This window comes from Ailuropoda melanoleuca, chromosome 1 (assembly GCF_002007445.2).
Source record: "Ailuropoda melanoleuca isolate Jingjing chromosome 1, ASM200744v2, whole genome shotgun sequence".
In the NCBI taxonomy this organism is placed as follows: domain Eukaryota; kingdom Metazoa; phylum Chordata; class Mammalia; order Carnivora; family Ursidae; genus Ailuropoda; species Ailuropoda melanoleuca.
Window position 1 is genome coordinate 89,945,162 of NC_048218.1, and position 25,170 is coordinate 89,970,331.

The 25,170-nt window shown below is 42.9% G+C and overlaps 1 long non-coding RNA gene across 2 annotated transcripts; it reads right to left on the minus strand.

The window, feature by feature from the left end:
• Positions 1-306: 306 nt before the first annotated feature.
• LOC117802709 lies at positions 307-23,008 on the minus strand. Of its 2 annotated transcripts, XR_004626185.1 has the most exons (5): positions 22,803-23,008; positions 11,083-11,261; positions 9,720-9,881; positions 1,328-1,411; positions 307-462 (listed from the first exon to the last, which is right to left on the minus strand). It is a non-coding gene; the product is annotated as an uncharacterized LOC117802709 (long non-coding RNA). The 2 variants fall into 2 exon arrangements; XR_004626184.1 differs by lacking the exon at positions 9,720-9,881.
• Between the last annotated feature and the right edge of the window lie 2,162 nt (positions 23,009-25,170).

The following is a 25,170-nucleotide window of genomic DNA, read 5'->3' on the forward strand; positions in this document are numbered from 1 at the left end:
TCTACACTCAACCTTAATTGGGAACACACTCAATTTATAGAAACTTTAAAAAAAATTTTCCATAGCAAGATTTATCGCAACAAAGTGGTTATTAAAAAGCACTGCACATAGACTAGGTGTTTGTTTGTTTGTTTTTATGATAACATATAATGTATTATTTGTTTCAGGGTACAGGTCTGTGATTCATCAGTCTTACACAATACACAGCGCTCACCACAACACAGGACCTCTCCAGTGTCCATCACCCAGCCCTCCCATCCCTCCACCCCCGCCCCTCCAGCAACCCTCAGTTTGTTTCCTGAGATTAAGAGTCTCTTATGGGTTGTCTCCCTCTCTGGTTTCTTCTTGTCTCATCATCCATGTACTCAGAGGAAGTCACGCTTTAATCTTGACTTTATTTGGAGTTCTTGCCCCAACATTTATCCTTCACTTACATATCTTGTGCTCTCCAATCCACAAAGCCTATTTTTTAAAAAATAACATTCTGTTTTAAATGATCCTTGGGGATGGTGACTCATGATTTTTTTAGCAGCTGATGGTAGTCACTGCAGAAGGTTGAAGTGGGTGAGAGTCCACGTGACCTTGCTACCAGGGTGATGCAAGCAAGTCTCAGATGTTAGCCGATCCACATATCTTAGATACCTTTAATTTCCCCGGTGAGAACTCATTCCTATCACTTGTCAGGCTAATCGGCCATTATTTTTACCAGTAAAAAAAATTCTTAGTATTTACTCTGCCCATTAGCAAACTAGGAATTTTTTGAGGTACATATCACAGAAGCATTTTAAATAACGAGTTCTGTAGTTTAGAAGGCTGGATGACCGCCTAAAATAGGCAGCTTTCTTTTAGGGCCACAGACCAAGCCCATGCTGAAGTTATTGTAAGGTAAGTTACAGCTTTCTTAACATAGTTTCAAACTTAATCACAAGTACCTCTGTTGTAAAAGGAGTGTTAAATAAAGCTCAATGGGTTTTGGGTTCCTCTAAAGCATTAATACACTGTGTGCATGGTCAGTTTCCAAAGAGGTGATGGGGAGGCTGGAGGTGACTCCAGTGGCCCGCACTTCCTAACCCCAGCTGGCCATGGGAGCCTTTTTCGTAGGGGACTAGTGCTCTTTAGAAACCATCTCATCAAATACCAGTCTAGCCGAATTATGTAAACAGATTTCGAGGGAAAAACCTGAAGCCTGGAAGACTTGGAATGGTGCTGTAATAGATAAGAGATAATAAGATCCTAAGTCTGGGAAAGCAAGAAATCTTGAAAAATCCAATTAGACATTTAAAAGAGAGAAATGGAATAACACAGAACATTAGTTTAATTTTAGTACCTTGACTGTGGAGACAGGCAAAGCCTTCAGAGATACACATAATCCAATGGGATGTCACCTTTATATCTGTAAGCACGATTTATCCTGGCAGGAATCACATAAAAAGACGAATTCAGTATAGAATCCAGAAGTTAACACAATAGGTGAATTCAGTCAAGTGGTGAAGCAATCCGTGTGTGTGTGTGCGCGCGCGCACGTGCGTGTGTGTGGGTGTGTGTGGGTGTGTGTGTGCACGTGCGTGTGTGTGGGTGTGTGCGCACGTGCGTGCACGTGCGTGTGTGTGCACGTGCGTGTGTGTGCACGTGCGTGTGGGTGGGTGTGTGTGCACGTGCACGTGTGTGGGTGTGTGTGCACGTGCGTGCGTGTGTGTGCACGCGCATGTGGGTGGGTGTAGGATAGGATGTGCAACAGATTGAGAGCCTCTCCCCTTTACAACAAAACTCCTTGATAGAACGGTCTATTCTTTTTAGTGTCTGTTTATTCTCGCATCCAGTACTCCACTGAAACCAGTCTCGTCAAGGTCGCTAACTCTAATTGTCAACTGGAGTGGGTGATTTTCAGCCTTTTTGAGTCAGTTTAATGTATCATACATTTTCAGAAGTTCATCTATTTCACCTAAATTTTCACATTTATTGACATAAAATATTTCAGTGTCCTCTTATTACCTCTCCAACATCCACAGCAATTCCAAACCTAGCTGTTGATCTCTGCCTCTGTCACTCTGAAAACCTCTTTTAGAAGCTTCTTGGCCCCTTTATGTTTGCATGGCACTTTTCTGTTGATACTTTGCAGGATTTTCGGTGCTATTACTTACACAGCTTTGGTTAACCATTAATGATTGAAAGTACTTTACAAAATACCAAATAAATTGCAGAAAACAGCAGTTACAGTGGCGGAAACGACATGTTTCGGAAATCACAGAGCTCAGGACAGCATGCCAAAGTACTCATCAGCCATACTCTTCGTGTTTAGAGCTGAAGCTCATTGGCCAAGAGTGAGAAAAAGTCTGTAACCCTTGCTTTTATTTCCTAAAAATGTACCATACCATTCCAAATGCAGAAACAGGTAAATGTTAATAAATTAAATAAACACAGTACATCACCTTGGGGATACACACATTTTTTTAAGCTGATTTCTGAGGTAAATAGCCATAAAACAAATCAGTGCTGACCCAGTCAGTATATAATGGGGTGTGCTTCTAAATATAAAAGGACAGGTACAAGTGTCCGTGTAAGACAAAAAACCGGAGTCCTCGTATGTATCCCTATGACAGTATCCAGACACTGGCTAGGACCTTGTCACCTTATGTGTGTAGTTTTGCCCTTTAAAGTTTAATTCCATGCAATTCAACTAACAACCCACACTGATTAGGTATAAGGTACTGGCAATTATAGTTATGCATTGTAGACATTGATAACTATTAACCCTTCAACACAAAATGCAGCAGTATCTGCTGAGTGATAGAACGCTAACATACCCAGTTCTCTACTCATCGAATTGCTCCTTCTAGGTTTTGCCTTGGGGTTAACGTGAGCACGAGTAGGGGGCTGGGAAAAATGACAAGTCTCTTCTGTCAAGTGTGGCAAGTGTGGCAAGAGCCGACTTGTCATTAGGCATGGTGGGCACCATAGCTCGGGACCACAGTGTTTGTGGGGGCCCATGAAAATGCTTTAATTTCTTTTAAAATCAAAAGGAAAGGGGCACTTGGGTGGCTCAATAGTTAAGCGTCTGCCTTCGGCTCAGGGCGTGATCCCAGCGTTCTGGAATCGAGTCCCACATCAGGCTCCTCCACTATGAGCCTGCTTCTTCCTCTCCCACTCCCCCTGCTTGTGTTCCCTCTCTCGCTGGCTGTCTCTCTCTCTGTCAAATAAATAAATAAAATCTTAAAAAAAAAATCAGAAGGAAAAAAATACCTAAATGTTTAGGCTGAATATTTTAATATATAATATTGATATATTCAACTTTATACCAACACAATCATAAAATGTAATGTAAAACAAATGTGCCCAGAGCCCGTGAGAGTCCTCCCGTAGTCCTGCCCTTGGCTGCGGGGAAAGGCAGTTTTCTCCTCTGATTGCAAAATTTTCAAATAGAAGACAGAGTACTGCAGAGAAACGGCCTCTTTGGGTTTTCCCACGACAAAGCAAGACACAGTGCCTTAGAGACATCCCCATTTATTGATTCTTCCTGCCCCCTATCACAGGGCTGTTCCATAACAGAATGCGTCCATAGTATAGACTATGAGTGGCTGTTTCCTGCTCAGTGAGATGGCACGACTCCCCAGGGGTTCAGAGTGGGTTGGCTAGTGCTCAGAGTGTGTAGATGCAAAGAGAACGCCCGAGGTAGGCGTGGTATTAGAAACCTCAGCAAACTGTAGCAAAACAATAACAATTTGAAATGGCGGGGGGGGGGGGGGGNGGGGGGGATTGTCTGGGAACTGATTCGTCAAGACCAGCAAGTCACCAAAGAGATAGTTGGGTTAGTACAGATGAGAAGGGTGTGATGCATCACCATATTGTCAAAATAATCCAGAGAGCTTTTACAAAGAGAGAGACCCCACTAAGAGTCTAATACCCGCCCCCACACACACACGGGAAGTTTCCTTACCCTTTCTCTAAAAATCATTGTCATACTAAGCTGCCATTACTGATGAGAAGATACTGTGTTTCTCACTGTGATGGATCAGGACAAAAATAAAAACTCGAAGAACTACTGATGCAGAGGACGAAGACGTATTAAGATGCTGGGAGCTGGCGCCTCCCTCTCATTCGCCAGTCCAGTTATTATAGTACTTTACGTATTTTAACTCATTTCAAGTCTTCACAATAATCCATCAAGAGGGTTATTATTACTACACTCATTTTATAGAGAAACAGACACAGCGAGGTTGGGTACGTTGACTAAGGTCACACAGTGAGCGGCAGTGCTGGTTTCAAACCCAGGCAGCCTAGCTCTGGAGCTGGTGCTATTACTAGTCCCTGAGCACGGGAATCCGTAGCTAACATGACACCTACATATGGCACAACACCTGTCCATGTGAACTATTTAGTAAGTCTATACATTTTACCAATAACATCACTTGTGTTTTTCTCAATTCCTTGTTTTTATAAAACCCTAGGAAAGAACTCCCTTCATTATCACTGAAATAGGAATTCTAAAATCCTAGGTGGATCCAAGAAGTTCAATGGGAGAGCCCTAGCAAGGAACTGTCTCTCTCTCTCTCTCTCTCTCTTTTTTTAAAGATTTATTTATTTATTTTGAGCGGAGTCGGGTGCCGAGGGACAGGGAGAGAAAGAATCTCAAGCAGACTCCCCACTGAGTGAGGAGTCCCATGCGGGGCTGGTCTCAGGATCCTGCGATCATGACCCAGCCAAAATCAAGAGTCAGATGCATAATGACTGAGCCACCCAGGCTCCCCCACCTTTTTTTTTTTTTTTAAGATTTATTTATTTAGTTCTAGAGGCAGAGAGGCACAGAGGGAGAGGGAGAGAAGGGAAGAAGTATCTTGTTTCAAATTTCCTAAATGAGGTAACTTGCCAAATTATGAAGTAACTAAATTCATACTTCAAGATATTACATGTTTTGAAACAAGTCCTATTTGTAATCATTTACCCTAATGTTGCAACATGTTTTTCCTCTCTCCAGTGGATTATGGAATCCAGTTCAAACAGATTTCTCGACTGAATGTGAACCTAAGTACTAGAGGGAACACCAAGAATTCCCTTAATGCACCCTCACGTCCCAAGGTGCCGAGGTATTAGGAGCACATTGCTTTTGTGTTTTTTATCTTATGTTTCTGTTCCCCTCCGGTAAAGCATTGTAGGTCTGCAGGAGTACCAAGTTCTCCTTTCTTCGGCCTTTACTGCCCTGCCCCGTGTCCTGCTCCCACATGGGCCTTGGATGCTCAGCCTTTGTGTGTGACCTCTGTGCCCTTCCCCGAACCCAAGGAGAATTTCACCTCTCAGAGAAGAAGGCCATCCTTTTGAGAGCTTTTCCTGTTAAAGATTCTTCAGCCATCTGGAAAACACAGGGAATGCTTTTTTTTTCCCTGAGGGCACATCTCTCCTCTCCAAATTAACTGTCTAAACCTAAAGCCAACCTTGATTTAAGGGTGGACAATAACTTGTTTTACATCCATGATGGTCTGCAAAGTTGAAAATGGAAACGGATCCATGAAAGGAATTGTGGAAAGCTGTGAAGGGAAGCAAAGTGCTTTGTCTACCGAACTAAAATGGCGTGGAGATAGTCTACCATTTCTTTTTACTGAGGTGTGTGTGTGTTGTAGCTAGTATATTTTTGTGATTGCAAAAATTAATATGTAATTACCATGGCTAATTGGAAAACAGAGGCACAAAGTAAATATAAAATAATCCATAGTGCCACAGCCAGAGATGCGAATTCATAGGTGTGTATCTATCTAGTCACTAAAAGAAGGACATGTCCTGGTCACTCTTCTGTTACATGATTTTTTCCCCTTCTAATCAATATGTTGTGATGTTTTTCACATCATTAAGTGTATCTTCTACTATATGATTCTTTATCGATGTATCTGGTCTATAAATTGGATCTAAAAAATAGATTGGATATATATTTAGGTTGAACTGCATTAAATTGCCATTTTGGCAGGTCAAAATAGTTGAATTCATCAATTTTATATGTTTCAATCAAATATTTTCCCATTGCTGGATTCTTAGGTTATTTCCAATTTTTTATTTTATAAATAAGGATGTGATGAACATTTTGCACATAAATCTTTTTGCAAGACTACGATTATTTTCTTAGGATAAATTCCTAGTAGTGAAATTGCTGAGTCAAGAAGGATGGACATTTTTATGGCCTTTGATACATGTTGCCAATTTTCCCTCCTAATAATGCTAATTTATAATCTCTTTGGCAGCTTTAATGCTTTAAAAAAAAAACTCAATTATTCTGTTCATACTACTATCATGAAATCATGTGACTGTTGTTTACCTTCCCAGCATTGTCTTCTAGTTTAAACGTCATCAAATGATATTTTTTAAATGCCCAGAACCTTTATAAATCAATAGTTAATGTAGATGTAAAGATAAAGCTTGCTTGTACCCAGCACCTAGCTGTTAAGTTCAAGAAAGCATAAAGGACTGGAAGGACTGCCCTACCCTCCACTCATGTCAATTCCCCTAGACTGGATACCAGCTATAGTGCTAGGCAATGGCCGACGCTTCATTTATGGTTATCAAGTTGAATTGCCGTAGAAGATGCAAAAGCCACTATTTTGGTTTGTTTCCTAGTTTTAAATTTTTTTAAAAAGATTTATTTATTTATTTATTTATTTGAGAGAGAGAGACAGTATGCAGGGAGGAGCAGAGGAAGAGGGAGAGAAGCCGACTACACTGAGCATGGAGCCCAACTGGGGGCTTGATCCCAAGATCCTGAGATCAGGACCTGAGCCGAAACCAAGAGTCGGTCGCTTCACTGACTGAGCCACCCAGGCGCCCCTGTGTTTTGGTTGTTCTAGATGGAGTGTGGAGATAGTGAAGGAAAGCTGAGGGAGGACGTGGTATATTTCCATGGGTGCACGTAGTTATGTGTACGAGAACATATTCGGGAATCCTGGAGCTCACCCTTCTACAGGGAACAGCTGATTTGGGTGTAAAGGAAAGATGGTAGTCAGCAGGTCATAAAACAATATTTTTTTAAATGTGAACCAGCCATAATGGGTCAAAAGCTTAGGTGACAATGCCTGTGTCTGAAAGTTCTTGCTTAAAATCTTGTCACAGTTTAGATATTATAGTAAGAGACTTTAAGGACACGGTTGCACTTAACTTGAAAAATGTTATCCAAAATATTCTTACTACGTGGACATCTAGGCAATTCAGAATCAACATCTTTGTAGAGAAAGGAAACCAAAAGCAATTTCTCTTCCACATGTTGTGTGTGTTAGTGGTGTTTCAAGTGCTACTTTGGAGTCTTCTGAAATACCTTTCTATACAAATCATATAACTTATCAGCCCCAAACGCCTTTTGCCAGTGGAGATTATCTAGTAATTGCTAGTTTTATAGCTTTCAAACTGCTTTGGGGAAAATTGCTTTTGGGAGACAAGAAAAGACTTTTATGATCTTTAGACTCAGATTAAACTACCTAAGTTTGAAAGAGGGTCCGGCAATAGACAATTTACAACCTGATATAGAAAATATATCCACATAATGTGCTTATATAGAAAACAGACAATATGCACATGGGGTTATCGAGTCATATAAAGAAAATACAGTCAATGTAGTCTTTCTCCTTTCCTAGAAAACATTAACTCAGACTAGACATTTTTCTGATAAAGAATATGTTTTAAAAATCATCTACACCTCTCCCCTAACAAGCTGTACACTTGTAAATCTGGAATGACACATGAGTAACAACTCTGACGATCAAAGCAAGAGCAGAATTCATAACTTAAAGGTTGTTAAAACAAAATTGAGATTATAATTATCCAGGTAGTAATAATTTTTAAAAACGACAGTATTGAGATTGGTACTCACGTAAGCACTGCTGAGAGTGTAAAACAGTGCAAGCTCTCTGAAGACGATGTGACAATATGCTTTAATAAACTTAACATTTTATCTCTTTCTTTTTTTTTTTTAAAGATTTTTTAAATTTATTTGTGGGGTGGAGAGTGTGGCGGGGAGGGGCAGAGGGAGAGGGAGGGAGGGAATCCCAAGCAGACTCCATGCGAAGCGTGGAGCCCGATGCAGGGCTGAATCCCACGACCCTGAGATAATGACCTCAGCTGAAACCAAGAGTCAGAAGCTCAACTGACTGCACCACCCAGGTGCCCCAACATTTTATATCCCTTCACATTGTAATTCTGCTAAAGTAAAAGGGCAATTTGATATGTGGGGAAAGAGTCATGAACAAATGAAACATTTATAGTACTGTTTTTTTTTAAAGATTTGTTTATTTATTTTAGAGAGACAGAAAATGTGCGCAAGTGGGGGGAGGGGCAGAGGGAGAGAATCTCAAGCAGACTCCCCACTGAGCTCAGAGCCAGCCATGGGGCTCCATCTCACAACCCTTGAGATTACGACCTGAGCAGAAACCAAGAGTCAAATGCTTAACTGACTGAGCCACCAAGGTGCCTCTGTTTTTTAGCTTTATTTTTTTTTAAGTTCCTGTATTTATTTAAGTAATCTCAACACCTAACATGGGACTCGAACTCACAAGATCAAGCGTCCCATGCTTCTCCAACTGAGCCAGCCAGGTGCCCCCCTAATATTATTTTGATTATAGTATTTGGAAATAACCCACATGTTGTTAGAATAACAGATAGGGGCGCCTGGGTGGCACAGCGGTTAAGCGTCTGCCTTCAGCTCAGGGCGTGATCCCGGCGTTCTGGGATCGAGCCCCACTTCAGGCTCCTCCGCTAGGAGCCTGCTTCTTCCTCTCCCACTCCCTCTGCTTGTGTTCCCTCTCTCGCTGGCTGTCTCTATCTCTGCTGAATAAATAAAATCTTAAAAAAAAAAAAAGAATAACAGATAAAATGTTATAGCATATGCTAAAATATTATGTAATAAAATGATGTCTTCAAATGGTTTTATAAAATGGAAAATAAAAACATTAAGTGGGTAAAGCAGAATATATAATACATTTATTATATATACATAAATTATACATGCATAAATCTTTTCACAGTAACAATTCCTTGGTACAGTTTTGTTAATATAGATTTGAATGAACAGGAAAAAAATCTTGAAGGAAATATACCAAAGAACCAAAAACAAAAAACCCTATGGCAATGGCAAGAACGACTACTTACGATTACTGCTTTCTGTTTTACATTTTTCTGCCTGTTCTAATTCCTCTAATATGAACATATATTAAAGTGAAATAATATTTTGAATAATAACATTCATAAAATGAAATTTTTGAAAGAAGAAAAAAGAATATAAGGAAGGAAGGGAAGGAAGGAGGGAGGGAGGGAAGAAATATTGATTTCAGAGTGATTTGGAAGCGAATTTAAGGAAAATATTATTCTGAAAAAGAAAAGAAAATTTTTGTTGGACTGCTGAATGTGGTAGTACAGATATGATTATTTCTCCTTCTCAAACTGTTTCATGGTGTGGGGAAGAAAGGCATGTGAACTGAAAGATAATGAGATCTAATAGTGCACGTTAGGTAGACTTTGATCCCTGGAGTTTACAAACAAAATATGATGGGCGTAAATATGGTGCCAGTGTATTTTGGTAACTTCAGTAACCAGGTATCAGCTATCTCGGACATAATTCAAGTGTCTCCCCTTTAACGAGACCCTCCCCCACCTTGAATATCTGCCACACAGATTCATCTACTTATTCTATCTCGGCCTGGTATTTCTTTCTAGGGGCCACAGTTGATGTCTTTCTGTTACCTAGCACTACCTACCTTGTCAGATGCTTTGTTTTTCCTCATGAAGGAGTGTATATTAGTCCTGCTTCTTGGTGCCAAACCAGAAACTGATTCTGAATAACTTAGTAAGTAAAGGAAATCACTGGAATAGTCTTGGGTTGCAGACAAAAATGGAGAAAAGGCCAGAGATCCAGATCCCTACAAAAACAATGGAGGAAAGCAGAGCCAAGAACTTTTCACAGAAACTGCCTCTTGGGACATCATCTCTACTGCTGTTGCTGTGGACACATGGCTGCACTTGCAGTGACTGTTGGCTAACTGGTCCCCCTTGGGAGTCAACAACTGGTAGAGACTTCTGCCTGGCCACTCTATTTGCCAGGGGCAGGGGAAGTGTAATGCCCATCTCTTCTGGCTTCTGCAGCAGGAGCTGAAGCTTGACCCCTCACTATTGTTGAGAGTCTCCTCAAATACAAAGCACGTTTGGATGATGCGCCACCAAAATGTCAACTATCCATTATGAACAGCAATGATGGTGATGAAACACAGACCATGGCTTCTGCTTTTGTAAAATAATATTATCTGATTTAACACGGTACTGAAAAGACACGCAAGGGTGTGGGGCTGGGTGATCAGAGTGTTAGAAAGACAGTGCAGACAGAACATCCTCTAGGTGGGCAGAGCTTCGGAAACTGGTCCAGTACCATCGCACCTGCTTTGAACTTGGTGTGAAGAGAAAGGTGACGTGGATTAAGGATAAACGCAGACTGATTGGGAAAGCAAATGGCTTAGGAACCTGGAACAAGCAAGATTATAAAGTTGAGAGTAAAATGTCCAGACAAGAAGCACACGAATGGATCTGTGGGAGGATGGGGATTCTTGCATCATAGGCCCACCAGGGAGCCCCATCACAGAAGAGGCACTAAACAAACAAGCGACAGGATAACTCAGCCAGCAGCTCTGTCAGCCACCGACGTGCCTGCGCAATGGCTTATGGATAGAGAAGCCATGATGGCGGAGAGGGGGTATGCATGCACCCGACTGCATGGGCTCTCTTTCATCAAAATGACCCCTGTTCAATATCTACCCTATCAGCACAAATACAGATGCTGAGCCCCTGGCGTGGTGCCATGCCATGAAAGAGCTCACCAGCCACTTGGTGGCGAGTTGATGCCATCATATCCCTCCCTCCCTAGAATGTTTCTTCCTGACTGGGTAAGGATTCACCTTTCTTGCCTGTAATATTTCAGCCAGGACCACCCCCAGAGGCTAATCTACCAACATGGGACCCCATATGATATCACCTCAGACCAAAAGGTCCCTTTAACAACTGAGTTCATTTGGGGGGGTGAGTTTGTAGGAAAACGACAAAGGGATCCACTGACCCTACCACATACTATACCTTCCAGAAGATGCCGACCACTACCAGAGTGGTAGAAAGGCTTACTGCAGGTGCAGCTGAACCACCAGCTTGGAGGTAACAACCCACAATGATGGGGGTGCCAAACTTCAAGGTGCAATATATACCTTAAACCAACGGCCAGGAGGTGATGCTAAACTCAACAGGGAGAATACACGAGTCTGGAAAACAAGAGGTAGAGCACTTAACATCGCTTTCAGACACACTTGGGGAATTTATACTTCCTACTCCTGCAACTTGAGTCTCCGCGGGCCTGAATGTCCTGGTTCCCACAAAGAGGTCAATTACACCATGCACATAGTAAGAGTACCACTAAATTTAAAGCTACAGCTGCCCCTTTGTCATTTTAGGCTGCTAGCGCCAATAAAGCAGTGAACACAAGAAAAAGTTGGCATACTGGCAGGAGTGACTGACCGATGATTATGAGAAGGCAGACCTTGTACTCCATAACGGGCTAGGGAAGAATAGATTTGCCTGGCGTATATATTAGCACTTCCGTGCCCAGTTTTAGCTGCACACGGACCAGTGCAACAGCCACCCCCTGTGTAGGCCATGGTCATCAGTGGCTCAGACCACCCCGGGGAGGTCACTTAACCAGGCCAGCCATGCGGGCTAGCGCAAGTACTGATGGAAAGGGATGGGAATCTAAGACGAATGGGGGAGGAAGATGACAGAGTGTCCCAGGACCAATTGCAGCAGCGGGGACTACAGTGCATCCCATCTGATCTGTCCTTGCAAGTTTTCCTTAGAAACTGTGGCCAAAAAGGATCCTGAAGAATCTATCCATCGATGAACGGAACTTGATAGAAGAAGCAGGTGGATCTGACTCTACGTGGGAGGATAAGGTGGGTGCTGTCCATGTGTCACCCAGATCTGCTTTGCCCACCTAGGGCCTCGGTCACCACCCAGCCGCTGTGCTCCCTCTCCAGAGAATTATCTCCGGCCAACAGGAGCTGCCTCAAGAAGTTTTGGGGCGCCTGGGGGCTCAGTTGGCTCAGCGTCTGCCTTCGGCTCAGGTTACGATCCCAGCGTCCTGGGATCGAGTCCCACATTGGGCTCTCTCCCTCTCCTCCCCGCTTGTGTTTTCTCTCACTATCTCTGTTGCTATCTCTCAAATAAACATACAAAATCTTAAAAGAAAAGAAAAAGTTTTGCCCTCCCACCTCACCATGCACAGAAGCAGCATGAAGCCAAAGACTGACTCATGCAGGCCTGCAAAAAGCCAGTGCCCTTGCTTCAATATGGGATAAGCGATGCGGTGCGATTCACGCTCCAGGGCGCCCGATGGGATCGGCCGGAAGGAGGAGCCCACTGAGGCCGCATCCTTGCCCAGCCTCCTTTGCTTGCCCTATGCCGGTCCATGGTTCCCCCTCTCCCTCATTAATCTCCCACACAGCGTGCCCCTCTCAGGCTCTGCTTCTGGGTGACCCCAAACAGCCACAATTAAATAGGTTTTTAAAGAGGCTTTCTTATTAATTACAAAAGATTTGATGTCTTAGACGGTATTTTAGTTGTACTTCTGTAAGAAAAGATCCTTTTCACCAATTAAAACTGATATATTTGGGTCACTTTTCTCCAGTTTTTATGTTTTTCCAGGGTGTGCTTTGTGGGAAACAAAGATAGTCCACCACTTACACACACACACACACACACACACACACACACACACACACACACACCAGTAAAAGATTTTGTGTGAAGTGATTTGAGAAACCCTGTAGTATACATGCGAGCTGGGGAGGCTCACCGCGCATGTGACATGGAAGTCTGTGAGGTAACGGTACCAGTGGTTAAATGACCCAGCAGATCTGTGCCCAAATCCTAGCTCAGCCACTACTTGTGACTAGGGTCATCCCTTAACTTCTCTGATCCCCGGTTCTCATACATAAAATCGTGGGCACACACCTCACAGTTACAGGGCAAGAAGGAAATGATAGATTGCATGAAAAGCACTTAGCACAGTGCCGGATATGTAGTAACCAGCAATAAATCATAACAAGTAAATAAATAAAAATAAGTGCCTTGAGCTGCAGGAGAGAAGAGGACTGTTAAATTCTTTTGACCACAGAACACTTAAAAAAAGAAACAAACATAAAGGTCAGAGAAAAAACATGAGATGCATTTTACAAAATGTGAATTTGGTGAAATTGAATCACACTCCCCACAAAGTAGAGAGCATTATCTAAAGAATATGAACAAGGTAAACAGCAAGATCACTTCAGGCAAATACCCCTAAGGACAATTCAGAGATCTCTGCATTAAAAATAAAACAACCCCCAAAATAAAGAGTCATTATTTTAATTTTAAGAAAATTAGCATCTGCCTTGCTTGTATTTTCCAAATCAACATTAATTTTCCACCTTGGAGATAAATTTTCCCCCAAATGTTCTTTTTTTTTTTTTTTAAAGATTTTTTTTTTTAAATTTATTTATTTGACAGAGAGAGACAGCCAGTGAGAGAGGGAACACAAGCAGGGGGAGTGGGAGGAAGAAGCAGGCTCCCAGTGGAGGAGCCTGATGTGGGGCTCAATCCCAGAACGCTGGGATCACACCCTGAGCCGAAGGCAGACACTTAACAACTGCGCCACCCAGGCGCTCCCTCCCCCAAATGTTCTTGATAGTTGTTCACCTAATTATATGTTATATGTCGACTTGAAAACTGCAATCCGCCTGGATCTTGAGTCTGGGTGACCCAAGTTTACAGCATCCCCCTCACCCAGCCCCAAGCAGATCTGAGATCTGGAGAGGGCACGATGGGGCTGGAGAGTAAGAGGTTTCTGCATGGGGTGCCTGGGGGACTCAGTCGGTTAAGCAGCTGCCTTCAGCTCAGGTCATGATCCCAGGGTCCTGGGAACGAGCCCCACGTCGGGCTCCCTGCTCAGCCGAGAGTCTGCTTCTCCCTCTCTCTCTGCCCCTTCCCCCCTGCTTGTGCTCTCTCTCTCTCTCTCTCTCTCAAATAAATAAATAAAATATTTAAAAAGAAAAAATCAAATAACAAATTAAAGGGGGAAAAAAAAGAGAGACAGTGCAGTATCAGAGCAGTAGCGGGAGCCAAGGTGTGTGTGCTTGGTTTGGTAGGAACAGGAGGCTTCAGCCAGAGTATTTTTATAGAATTAAGTCAATAAAACAATTCTTGTTACCAAGATAATCATGAGAAAATTTCAGAAAAGGAGATTCAGTAGATATTATATTAGTTTGCTAGGGCTGCTGTATAACAAGCCATCACAGACTGGGTGGCTTAAAGAGCAGGTAATCGTTCTGTCATGGTCTGAAGGCTGGAAGTCCAAGATCAATGTACTGGCAGGTGTGGCTTTTCCTGAGGTCTCTCTTGGCCTTGCAGATGGCTACCCTCTCACTAAGTCTTTGTATAGCCTTTTCTTTGCGTGTGCCCATCCCTGATGGCTCTTCTTTCTCTTATAAGGACACCAGTCCTATTGGATGAGGATGCCATACTTAAGACCTAACCTTACTTGCCTCCTTAAAGGTCCCATCTTTAAGACTGGTCACAATTCTAAGGTTGGGTTTCAGCATATGATTTTGGGAGGAATATAATTCAGTCCATGACAGGTATTAATATGGATCAGACATATTTTTTGACTGCCATAAATTCTATCTCCTGAAGAAATATTGATTAGCCTTGACTCAGTGAAAGAGTTGTATGAATATTTACCTCTGTAGTGTACTGCAAGGCATGATTTCCCTCTCTGGACTCCTAGGAAAATGTTATTTGCATTTAAAGTAATCATTTTAAAATCATTTCAACGTTAAGAAGAGAGTGGATCTCCTCTCTCACAGAGACTTCCCCAAAAGGCTGTGTCAGATTCGTACATCTCTATGTGGAGAACGAGCCAATTTGGAATTGGAATCAGAATTCTAGTCCTGGTTTTACCTTTATGTAGTTGGAAGGTTCTCTTGCCTTCTCAGGGCAAGGCCAATTCGCCCTGCAGCATTCACTTGGGAAACAGGTTCCCTTTCAGCTTTTTTCACTTAGGTTCAAATGTGTCAAAGATCATTGGTGTTCACTGTTTTTGTTCAGCTCCTTTGTTACCATAGCTAACATTTGGATAGCGTACAAAGTAGCTAGTACATTACCATGGCATGAGTCCAGGCTTACCAGCTAAACAAGGTAAAAAGTGAACAGAAACATAGATCTTGATGATACAGACTGATTTCAACAAGGAAAAAGAAAAAAAAAACCCACCAAGGTTTTGTTTTGTTTTTCTTTATTGGCACAGATACGGGTTTTCCTCCCCTCTTCCTTAAAAAAAAAGTTACTTTAAAGTAGAAAAAATTGTCTCTTCCAAGTTTTTTTCTTGGATGAGTCATTGCAGATTATCAGTGTTTTGACGGCCTTCATATGGGCGGGGAATAAAAAGAGCTGTCATATGGAAATTCATCAAATGTTAGAGCTGAGAAAACAGCATTACAATAATACAGTATAAGCACTTCATTTTTCATATGGAGAAAAAACCCGCAAAAACTTGAGTTTCTGAAAACTAACTAAGCAAATCCAGATGTAGTCAGAGATAGCATTGGGTCATTGCCATGTCTCCCCAGCTAAAATATGTTTTCTTCCGCACCAGAGACAGTGATTTACGCTTTGCTACATTTCTTGTAAATCCCAGGCAACTGCCAGGAACATGTTAATACTCTATAAATACTTGTATATCGACAATGCCATTATCGTAAAGTGATGGCAGAATCTAAGAGCATTGACATTCTCAACAACAAACAAAACGATAGGTATTAATTTAGTAAGAGAACCATGTAAAAATATTTTAAAAGATTAATATATTTGGTAAAATAATTGCTAAATCCAATGGTATCATCAGAGAAAACCACCAAGCGATTGTACAACACGCTGTGATACAGAATCAAGTAAACCTTCTAGAGTTAGAGGGAGCCACAGAGACTATCTTGTGCCGGCTTCTAATAGTGACACCAAGAAAATCAAAGAAACGACAAGAATAACCAAGATTCCTTCTCTCTCTCTTGAAGAAGGTGAGATGGTTTATTTATAGAAGACAGTGTAGTATTGACAAAGGAACAAGCAAATAGATCAATGGACAAAACTAGGAGCTCACAGAAAAGACCTATGCATAGATAGATACTAGGTATGTGACTGAGTTAGTACTAGAGATGGACAGGAAGAGCGGATTTATCAGTAAAATGTTCGGGGATAGTTGGTTATCCATAGGGAGGAAAATAACACAGGGCACCCTACCTCGCTCCATATCAAAAAAAAAGAAGAAAGAAAGAAAGAAAGAAAAGAAAAGAAAAGTTGTTTTTTTTTTTAATTCCAGGTAGATTAAAAGCATATTTAGGTTAAGACCTAAATAAATGGAATGTATACCATGTTTATGACTTGGGATAGGAAAGGATTTCCTAAACAAGATATAAAAAGCACAAACCATAAAGGAATAGATTAATTAGTGCAACTATATTAAAGTTAAAAATATCTGCTTATCAAGACACACCATTAAGAGAATGCAAAGAAATCCACAAAAATACCAGAAGATATTGGCAATGCATGTAAACGACAAAGGACATGCATCCAGGATATGTGGAGATTTTCCATGAATTCATAAGAATAAAACAATCCAATAGAAAAAGAAGGTTATGAAAAATGTGAGCAGTTCCTGTACAGAAGGTGGAACCCTCAATGAACAATAACATATCAAGAAATACTCAATCTCACTGTTAGAAAATACAAATTAAAGCCACATGATTTCCCATGATACCCCAACTAGACAACCCCAAACACCTACAATACTAAAGTGTTAATGAGTGTGCAGTGCAGTAAGCATTCTGTTACTGTAGGTGGGATTACAAATTGGTCTAGCGCTGGGAAGCTTTCCCTAGTCAAGTGACATGACTTTAACCCACAAGCCATGTAAATGGGCGTATGCTTCAGGGGCCATGTATGAATGTGCTCATGGCAGCACTAACTATCCAAAAAAAGAGAAACCACCCAAAAGTCTTCTTAGTGGCTAACAGGTAGAATATTTATACAGTTAAATACTTAAAAGCAAGGAAAACCTTAATAAATTACAGCTTCATACATTAACATGAACAAAATGTAAAAATAAAAAGACTGAGTGAAAGCAGCAAGTCACAAAAGAATATTTACTGTATGATTCCTTGTACATAGAATTCAGGTGGTAAAACTATTTTTTAAAGGGGAAGAAACTAAGACAAAAGTCAAGAGAGCTGTTTTCTCTGGGAGCAAAGGGAGCACACAGGGAACATCCAACTTTCAATTCCTGTTAAACAAGAATTTGTTTAATACCTTCCTGGACAAGGTAACACATCTTGTTCTGGATCAAGGTCCTACAGTAGGCAAGATTCCATGTGTGACTTCAGTTGTAGTTTTATGACCTTATGATTATGGTGTATATTATATATATATATAATATACATGCATGTTTTATAGTATATATATGATATATGTTTTATAGTACCTTCTACATGAATGATATTTTTTTAAGTTTATTTATTTATTTCTTAAGCAATCTCTACACCCAGTGTGGGGCTTGAACTCACAACCCCAAGACCAAGAGTCACATGCTCTTCTAACTGAGCCAGCCAGGCGCCCCGTGTATGATATATTTCACATCACAGAAATAATTTTAAAAGGAAAAAAAAAAGGCAATCAAATCAACACAGAAGAAAGGGTACTAGACGTGGAGCCTGGAGCTACTACTGTAAATTCAAATGTTAAAAAAAAAAGTTTCTGTAAACTTTTAGTCACTCAACCGTTCAGTAGTGGAAAGAGTATTTGGAGCAAGGGGAAGTAGAGTAGAGGATAATCTTTTTAAATTCTTTGGATAACATCATTGACTATTTTTGAGGTAAGCACAGTTCCATTGCCTGGGCATCAAGTACTCCCTGAGCACCAGACTCCTCACAGCATTGTTTTGTGTTGTCACAAGGCATCTAGAAAGGTTGTGCTATTATCTGTTTTACAGATAAGTATTCTAAGGTTCCCAGAAGTTAAATGCCTTGCCCAAATTAATCTAGTCAAAAAGGAGACAGTACACAAGAGCTTCTCAAACTGTATTGTGCAAATGAGTCTCCCGAGATCTTATTAAAATGCAGATTCTGACTCCGGGAGGCCTGGGGACCTGAACATCTGCATTTATAACTGGCCCACAGACCCACTCTGAATATCATGGGTTTTGGAGCCACACTGCCTGGAACTCCAATGCCACCATTTTGTAGTTTTTTGTCAGGGGACAGTTACATTCCTTTTTGTCATCTGTAACATGGGAGCAGTAAGACTTGGTCCATCAGGCTTGTTGTGATGTTTGAAGTTACAATACTTGTGCAGGGTTTCAAACAGTGCCTGGCACTTGGAAAGCATTTGAAAATATTAGTTATTTGTAGTCAGTAACATACAATTCTGCTTCTAATGAATATTTGTCACTAAAGGAGCTAATAAATTATACCAGAGAGCCCTCAGCACAAACGTTAGGAAAAATTGCCAAGACGATCCCAGCAAGAAACTCTGCCATCCCGACTCCTTATATTCTCCTCGTATGTCTTGTCCAATCTTGTTATTTCATGTAACTTTATAGAAAACTACTTAATACCCAGAAGACTTACTCATGTGGAGAATAATCCACATCTGTCTACAAACAAGCTGTGTTACGTGGGAGGAGGCAGATTTTCTGGGAAAACAGCTAAGGCTGGGAATCCATCCAGCTGTTTAAAACTGCTGATCAAAGCCAGACTGAAAAACACTTTTTTAATAGAAACCATTTTGAAGTTAACATGTTACATTAAATGGAATCATTGACTAGAGGTATTTGGGGGAGAAATGCAAGGGACAAACAATATTAGTACCAAACTACTCTCCTCCCCGGCATCCTGACGACTAATCACCAAGGTTAAAGCTGTGGTGTGGTCTTTGTTCATTTCTTTCCTTTATCTTCTTCCTCTTTTCACTTAGCCTGTAAGATTATAATCAGTACATTTAGAAAGGATCTTAACACCACCAATAACCCTTGTTGGCCAGCGGAGAAACAAGGTAGTTAACTTGGTTGTAAACGCACTTTCCAAAGAACACAAATATGTGTTCCCGTCGCTTGTTTAACAGGAATTGAAAAGTAGGAAACCTACTGGGACGTAACAGATTGGTTACTCTAACCCCCTACGCCCCCACCAAAGGATGCGATCCAATTCAGTCAAGGGACAAGCAAAACTGCTTAGCCCGAGTCTCCGCAGCTGCCTCCGTCAGAATCATTAACCGCAGTCACTATCAGACAGAGTGACCCCCATTAGTTACATGAGGAAGGTGCAAACAGATGGTGCGCCTTTATTTCCTGGCCAATTACACAGCCCTGTTTTCCTCTGTGTGCCATCGAAGTGACCTAAAAGCTTTTGAGGCACCAATCTAGATACAACCACCCTTCAAAAATTATTTTGTTCTCACAGTTCTGTGTGGGAGGAAAACATCCTGAAGCCAAAGGCCATTGTTTTGTAGACCGGCAGAGACCGCTTAGCTGCCCTCTGGAATAGAAGAGAAAAACAAATCTGCCTATTGGACGTTTGAAGCTGGATTTCCTCTTTCAGACAATTAATTTGGTCCATTGTCTGAAAAGGAGGCCGAACTCATTTTGGGTGGGATTCTGTTCACAATGGATTCTGTAATTAAGCTTCCATAGTTTTGTGAGTTTGAAAGTCAAACCAAACTTGTAATTTGGCTACTTGTTTGGTTAAAATATTATTTTTTTAGCTAAAATGCTACCCGTGACTATCCCCCAAAGACAAGAGAGAACTGTGGCAGGGCGGTTCTCCACGCGAAGCCCAGAGTGTTCTTTCCTGAAGACAGAGGAAAGGCTGTAAACCCACAGAAACAGGAGGAGCAGATTTGAATTTGACAAATTTTACAAACATCGACGAAGCACCAGTTTAATACTGAGACAAATGTAAAGGGTGTCTGCCCTCAGCATCTCACACCCCCTCTGGCAGGCACTCCAGGCTCAGCTCCGCTCTTCTCAGGGCAGTCCAGGACAGGGGCAGTGACTAACTTACTGAGAAGCCAGACTAGCCTCCAGGCCTCCTTTCTCCCCACGCTGATATGCATATCACCAGATTAAAACAAACTTCTTGGCCAGACATCTATACCCAGACTCGCCTAGAACACTGCCTGGTTGTATCCAGGACCTGGTGTAGGCTGAATTGCCCCTCGGGATGTTATGGAAAGTCCTCACATTCTCCAACACCACTCCCATTTCCTGGCTGAAACATTTCAGGCTTGCCCTCCAGTAGTGGGTCCGGCAATGAGGCACGGCCCTCTCCACTCCTCCCCTGAGCATACACTCGTGCCCCCTCCCTTTCCGTACTGCCCTGCATGGCGCTTCTGCCAGCCCCCTACTCCCTCTCTCATTCTTTCCATCCCCCCCTTCCCAAACACTTTATGATGCACCAGGAGCTCACAGCACTAAAAATTGAGAACTAGAAAGTATGGGCCTCTGCCTATTCAGGGGCAGTCCTGTGGGAGAGCCCAACATGTAATAAAATTTAAATGCAATAAAAAACCACAGGTTCCTTGAAAACAGAGGGACAAGGTGCAAAAGGGGTAGAAAGCAGGGTGGTATATTTTCTACAGATGTGGTAAAAATAATAGAAAAGTATTTCCCTATGAGGTTACACTTGAATTGTTTTCTCCTTCCTCCCATCAGGCAGACTTCCTGGTCCTTGTTTATCAGTGGCTCAGGGTTAAACCCGCTGAGCCAAGCAGTCTTCTGGACCACAGTGCTAATGGCAGGCGGCCTGGAGGAAGTGGAGGACACAGCTCTGACCTCACTCCCATCCTCTGCCTACTGCGACCGCCATGCAGCTTTTAGCAGCCCAACTTTACAGAAGAGACACTCTGATCAGAGAAGTTAATTGGCCTGCCCAAGAGCACATGGCTCGTATGCTCTCCTTCTGGGATGCATGACCAAACACTCAAACAGCCTCACGGGCCACTTGATCTTTTCCTGCTCCTGGAGTCTAGGGCTCTTCTGCTCTAACACAGAAGACCAACTCTTAAAGGGCTGCAGCCAGTGGGGAGGGGGCATGGTCAGTAGCCTTCCAACAGGCGTGACAGCATGGGGTCTAGCACTGGAGCCTGCCCACTGCTGGGGTGGGCAGGGTCAAGCACCCAGCGCCCTCCTCAGAAGGCTTCTGCTTGTATATCTTTAATGGTATATTACCGTTTAACAAGCTTCATGTTTCTTTGACATCAGTACCAAGGTGCCCCTTCTGGAAGCCGTCCTCAGGAAGTCACAGCACTTCCTGCTCCTTAGCGCCCCTCCTTCCTGAGCTCGTGTTAACTTTGCTCTTTGCACAGGAGGTGGAAGTCCTCCCCTGCCAGCACAGCTAAAAAGGGCTCCCTGCAGAACTGACACCCAAACCCGCTATTTGCAGTAGCCCCAAGACCTGGTACAGGCATTGTGTTGTCCCCTGCCCCCATCTCCATCACACCCCACCCGGGCCATCACAAAACAGCAGCTCTTACTGGGAACAGATCTGATATGCACCTGCAGTTACCAGGTGCGTGCTCCAGCTGTCTCCCGCTCTGCGGTTCTCATCGAAGACCACACAAGCCACTTTACAGAAAGTCTGCAGCCACCCCCGCGCCACAGCTTTATCACCTTTGAGAAGGCCTTTCTTCCTGCCTAAAATACCAGCTGGTGGTACTTTCAGGTATTTTTTTAAAGCTTTTATATATTGATTTTATTTTAGAGAGAGAGCGCACAAGTGGGGGGAGGGGCAGAGGGAGAGGGAGACAGAATCTCAATCAGACTCTGCACTGAGCACAGAGCCCAACATGGGGCTTGATCCCAGGACCCTGAGATCACAACCGGAGCCAAAACCAAGAGTCAGACACAACCAACTAAGCCACCCAGGTGCCCCACTTCAGGTTATTTTCAGCTATCATTTCCACTTAAATACTAATACCCTCATTCATCCACCCACCTACATACCCAAGATTCATTGGCAAGCTAACCGCACTTCTCAGTTTCCCAGCCTGGTGCTGGTTTATGCCTTTTATCCCGGCAGTTATTAATGGCATTCTCTTTTACTACCAAAAGCAATCCAGTGTGGGGAATAAGTTATGTGGTCACCCTGTGCTGATGCGTGCTGCAGGCCAACCCTGCGGTCACCCTGTGCTGATACGCGCTGCGGGCCAGCCCTGCGGTCACCCTGTGTGCTGATGCACGCTGCGGCCCAGCCCTGCGGTCACCCTGTGTGCTGATGCACGCTGCGGGCCAGCCCTGCGGTCACCCTGCGTGCTGATATGTGCTGTGGGCCAGCCCTGCGGTCACCCTGCGTGCTGATACGTGCTGCAGGCCAGCGCTGTGATGGATCCTAAAGAAGCAAAGATGCATTAAGTAAGGTTCCTCCCTTTTAGGAGCTCACAAACTCAGAACCTTATCTCTACATTGTACAAGGAACTCTGAGCAGGTATTAGCTTTGATGGCTCACTCCATCCAACCTTTCTTTCCCTTCTTGGTGCCCTCAGCCCTAGTTAATCCGTGTGGCAGTGGCCGTCTCTCACCCCCTTGGCTGCCAAGCCGTTTTCCGTCAGGGTCCCACAAGAACCGCTGTGCCCCTCCAGAGCCCCTTGATACATGTTACCCTTCAGTGGCTCATGGGGACATTTATGTGTCGCCTTTCCAGGTCCTATAGACCTGTGTGCCCCTCTCTTACCCATATGGACATCCGTAGGTGCTCCATTAACATCCCCTATGAGCCCTTTCATGTGCCTCTTCAGTGTCTGCTGGACGAGAGCTTTCCCTCTGTCTCCTGTGGCTGTTACTTTGTACCCGTCTATTTTAGGGTTGCACGTGGACCTCTGTGCCCCTTCGATAATGCAGGCTCCGCCTGTAGTCCTCCACAGGAAGGCTGCAGGCCCAGAACGGTTACAGAGTAGCAAGGAGTCCTTGCCTGCAAATGCGCACAGAGCAAATCTCCTGAATGGTGGAAAAAGCTCCTCTTACTTAAAGAGATTCTGCCTCAGAGCCACTCAGTAAATTTGTGTAAAAAGCAGATTCCTAGGCTTCATTCTAGACTTACTGAATCTGAATGACTAGGACTGAATCCAGGAGACTTAACTGAGTCTTAACTTTATGGCGCCATGGTCTGAATGTTTTGTCTCTCCCGAATTCGTATGTTGAAGCCTAAGGCTCAATGTGATGGTATTAGGAGGTGGGGCCTCTGGGAAGTGATTAGGTCATGAAGACGGAGCCCTCATGAATGGGAGTGGTGCCCTTGTAAAAGAGGTTCAAGAGAGCTCTCCCCAACGGGGGGCACTGCAGAGAGCCCCCTGTTAGGGCAATGGGTCACTGGGGTGGGGCCACCCCTACAGCCCCAAACAGGCAGAGCCACCAACACTGCAACAGGAGCTGCGGGCACACGACACAGCACTGAGCCTCTGCAGGGATAGCACCGCCCAGTGCCGAGCAGACAGGGCCACCCAGAGCCTTGGAGACCCAACCTCTGCCCCCAACACATCCAGGGGATACAGGATTTAATTAATGTTTTAAAACGATGGTTTGGATGTGCAGCTCTGGTTGAGAACCAGTGGTTTGGCCCCCTTTCTTTTATTCTCTCTCCTTTCTATGAAATATACTCTTTTTCTTCCTAACCAAATTCTGGTTTTGTTCACGTGTCTGTATGTATCCTCCATGCTCCACGCAGCTCCTGGCCTCAGAGGAAGCTAACTCCACTCTTGGCTGCAGGAGCAATTTTTCATTGTTAATTAATGCTCATTGTTCAAGAACAGCCTCAAGATCTTTAGGAAAAAATAGAGGACCCAATTCTAGCCAATGAACCATTAGGAGAACTTGCCAGATATGTCTGGAAAAATTCTTCCTCATTCTTAAGAGTAAGTCAGTATTGAACTTCTAACTTAATAGCAGTGTGGCTTGCATTGAAACTACTTTTCTGCTGGTAACTGTTATAAGTTTTGAACAAAATATAAGAAAACAATAACAATTGTTTCAAAGCAGTGGAAAGCAATCAAAAGCAGGCAAGAACTGAAAGGGACACAGTCTTGAAAAAAGGGAAGCACACTGGGTAAGCTATCACATTTAACCGGCACTTCCTTTGAGAGAACTTCCTCATCTGCACAATGAGCAGTGAACAGCTCAGGCAGAAAACCGCAATCTCACAGACTCAGAGGATAGTTTTTAGGGTTATTAGAGTCGAAATTGAAGAGAAAATTTCAGAAAGGAGGGGGCCGCAGAGAAGTGAGTCCCAAAATCTGAATACAAACCTCCCTCAAATGCTTGGCTGATGCCTAAACTATGGATGTATGTGCCAAGACTCCAGGAAGCCCAGCCAGAAAACAGCTCTGGAAACCTGAAAGAGATGGGCAAGAATTTTAGCAATTACTTGGTGTTACAAAACCTGAGTTTGGAGTTCAAATTATGCTAAATTGGAAGGTTTAGTAAATACCTTGGTCTTTCCACTGAAATCCCAAGGGCCAGGTCTTGAGAGTAAGAACCAAAATCCATGACTAACAGTTATGCCCTAGAATTAACAGAAAACACAGGGACCTGCTGTAAAAAGCCTAAAGCTGAGCCTCTGGAGGATCAAGGTGTTCCATCTGTAGTTTAACTCTCTGCTAGGAAAAAGACTCAACACACCTTAGAGGAAGATTAGAAGATTACAGAATCCACAGTTTCTACAACGTATCATTGACAATGTCTGGTATATAACCAAAAATTACTAGAAGTGTGAAGAAACAGGAACATGCGATCATATTAAATTTTTTTAAAAAGTTGGTGAAGAGCTCTGGACCACCTAGATGTTCAAGTTAGTAGACAAAATCTTTAAAACTATTAAAACTATATTTTTAAAAATCAATAGAAAACATTGATACAATCAGTGAAGGTATAGGAAATTTCGAGAGAGACATGAAATTCTGAAAAAGAATCAGGTGTAAATCCCAGAAGTTAAAGAAAAATGTTGAAATCAGGGGCACCTGGGTGGCTCAGTTGGTTAAGCATCTGCCTTCAGCTCAAGTCATGACCCCAGGGTCCTGAGATTGAGCCCCACATTGGGCTCTCTGCTC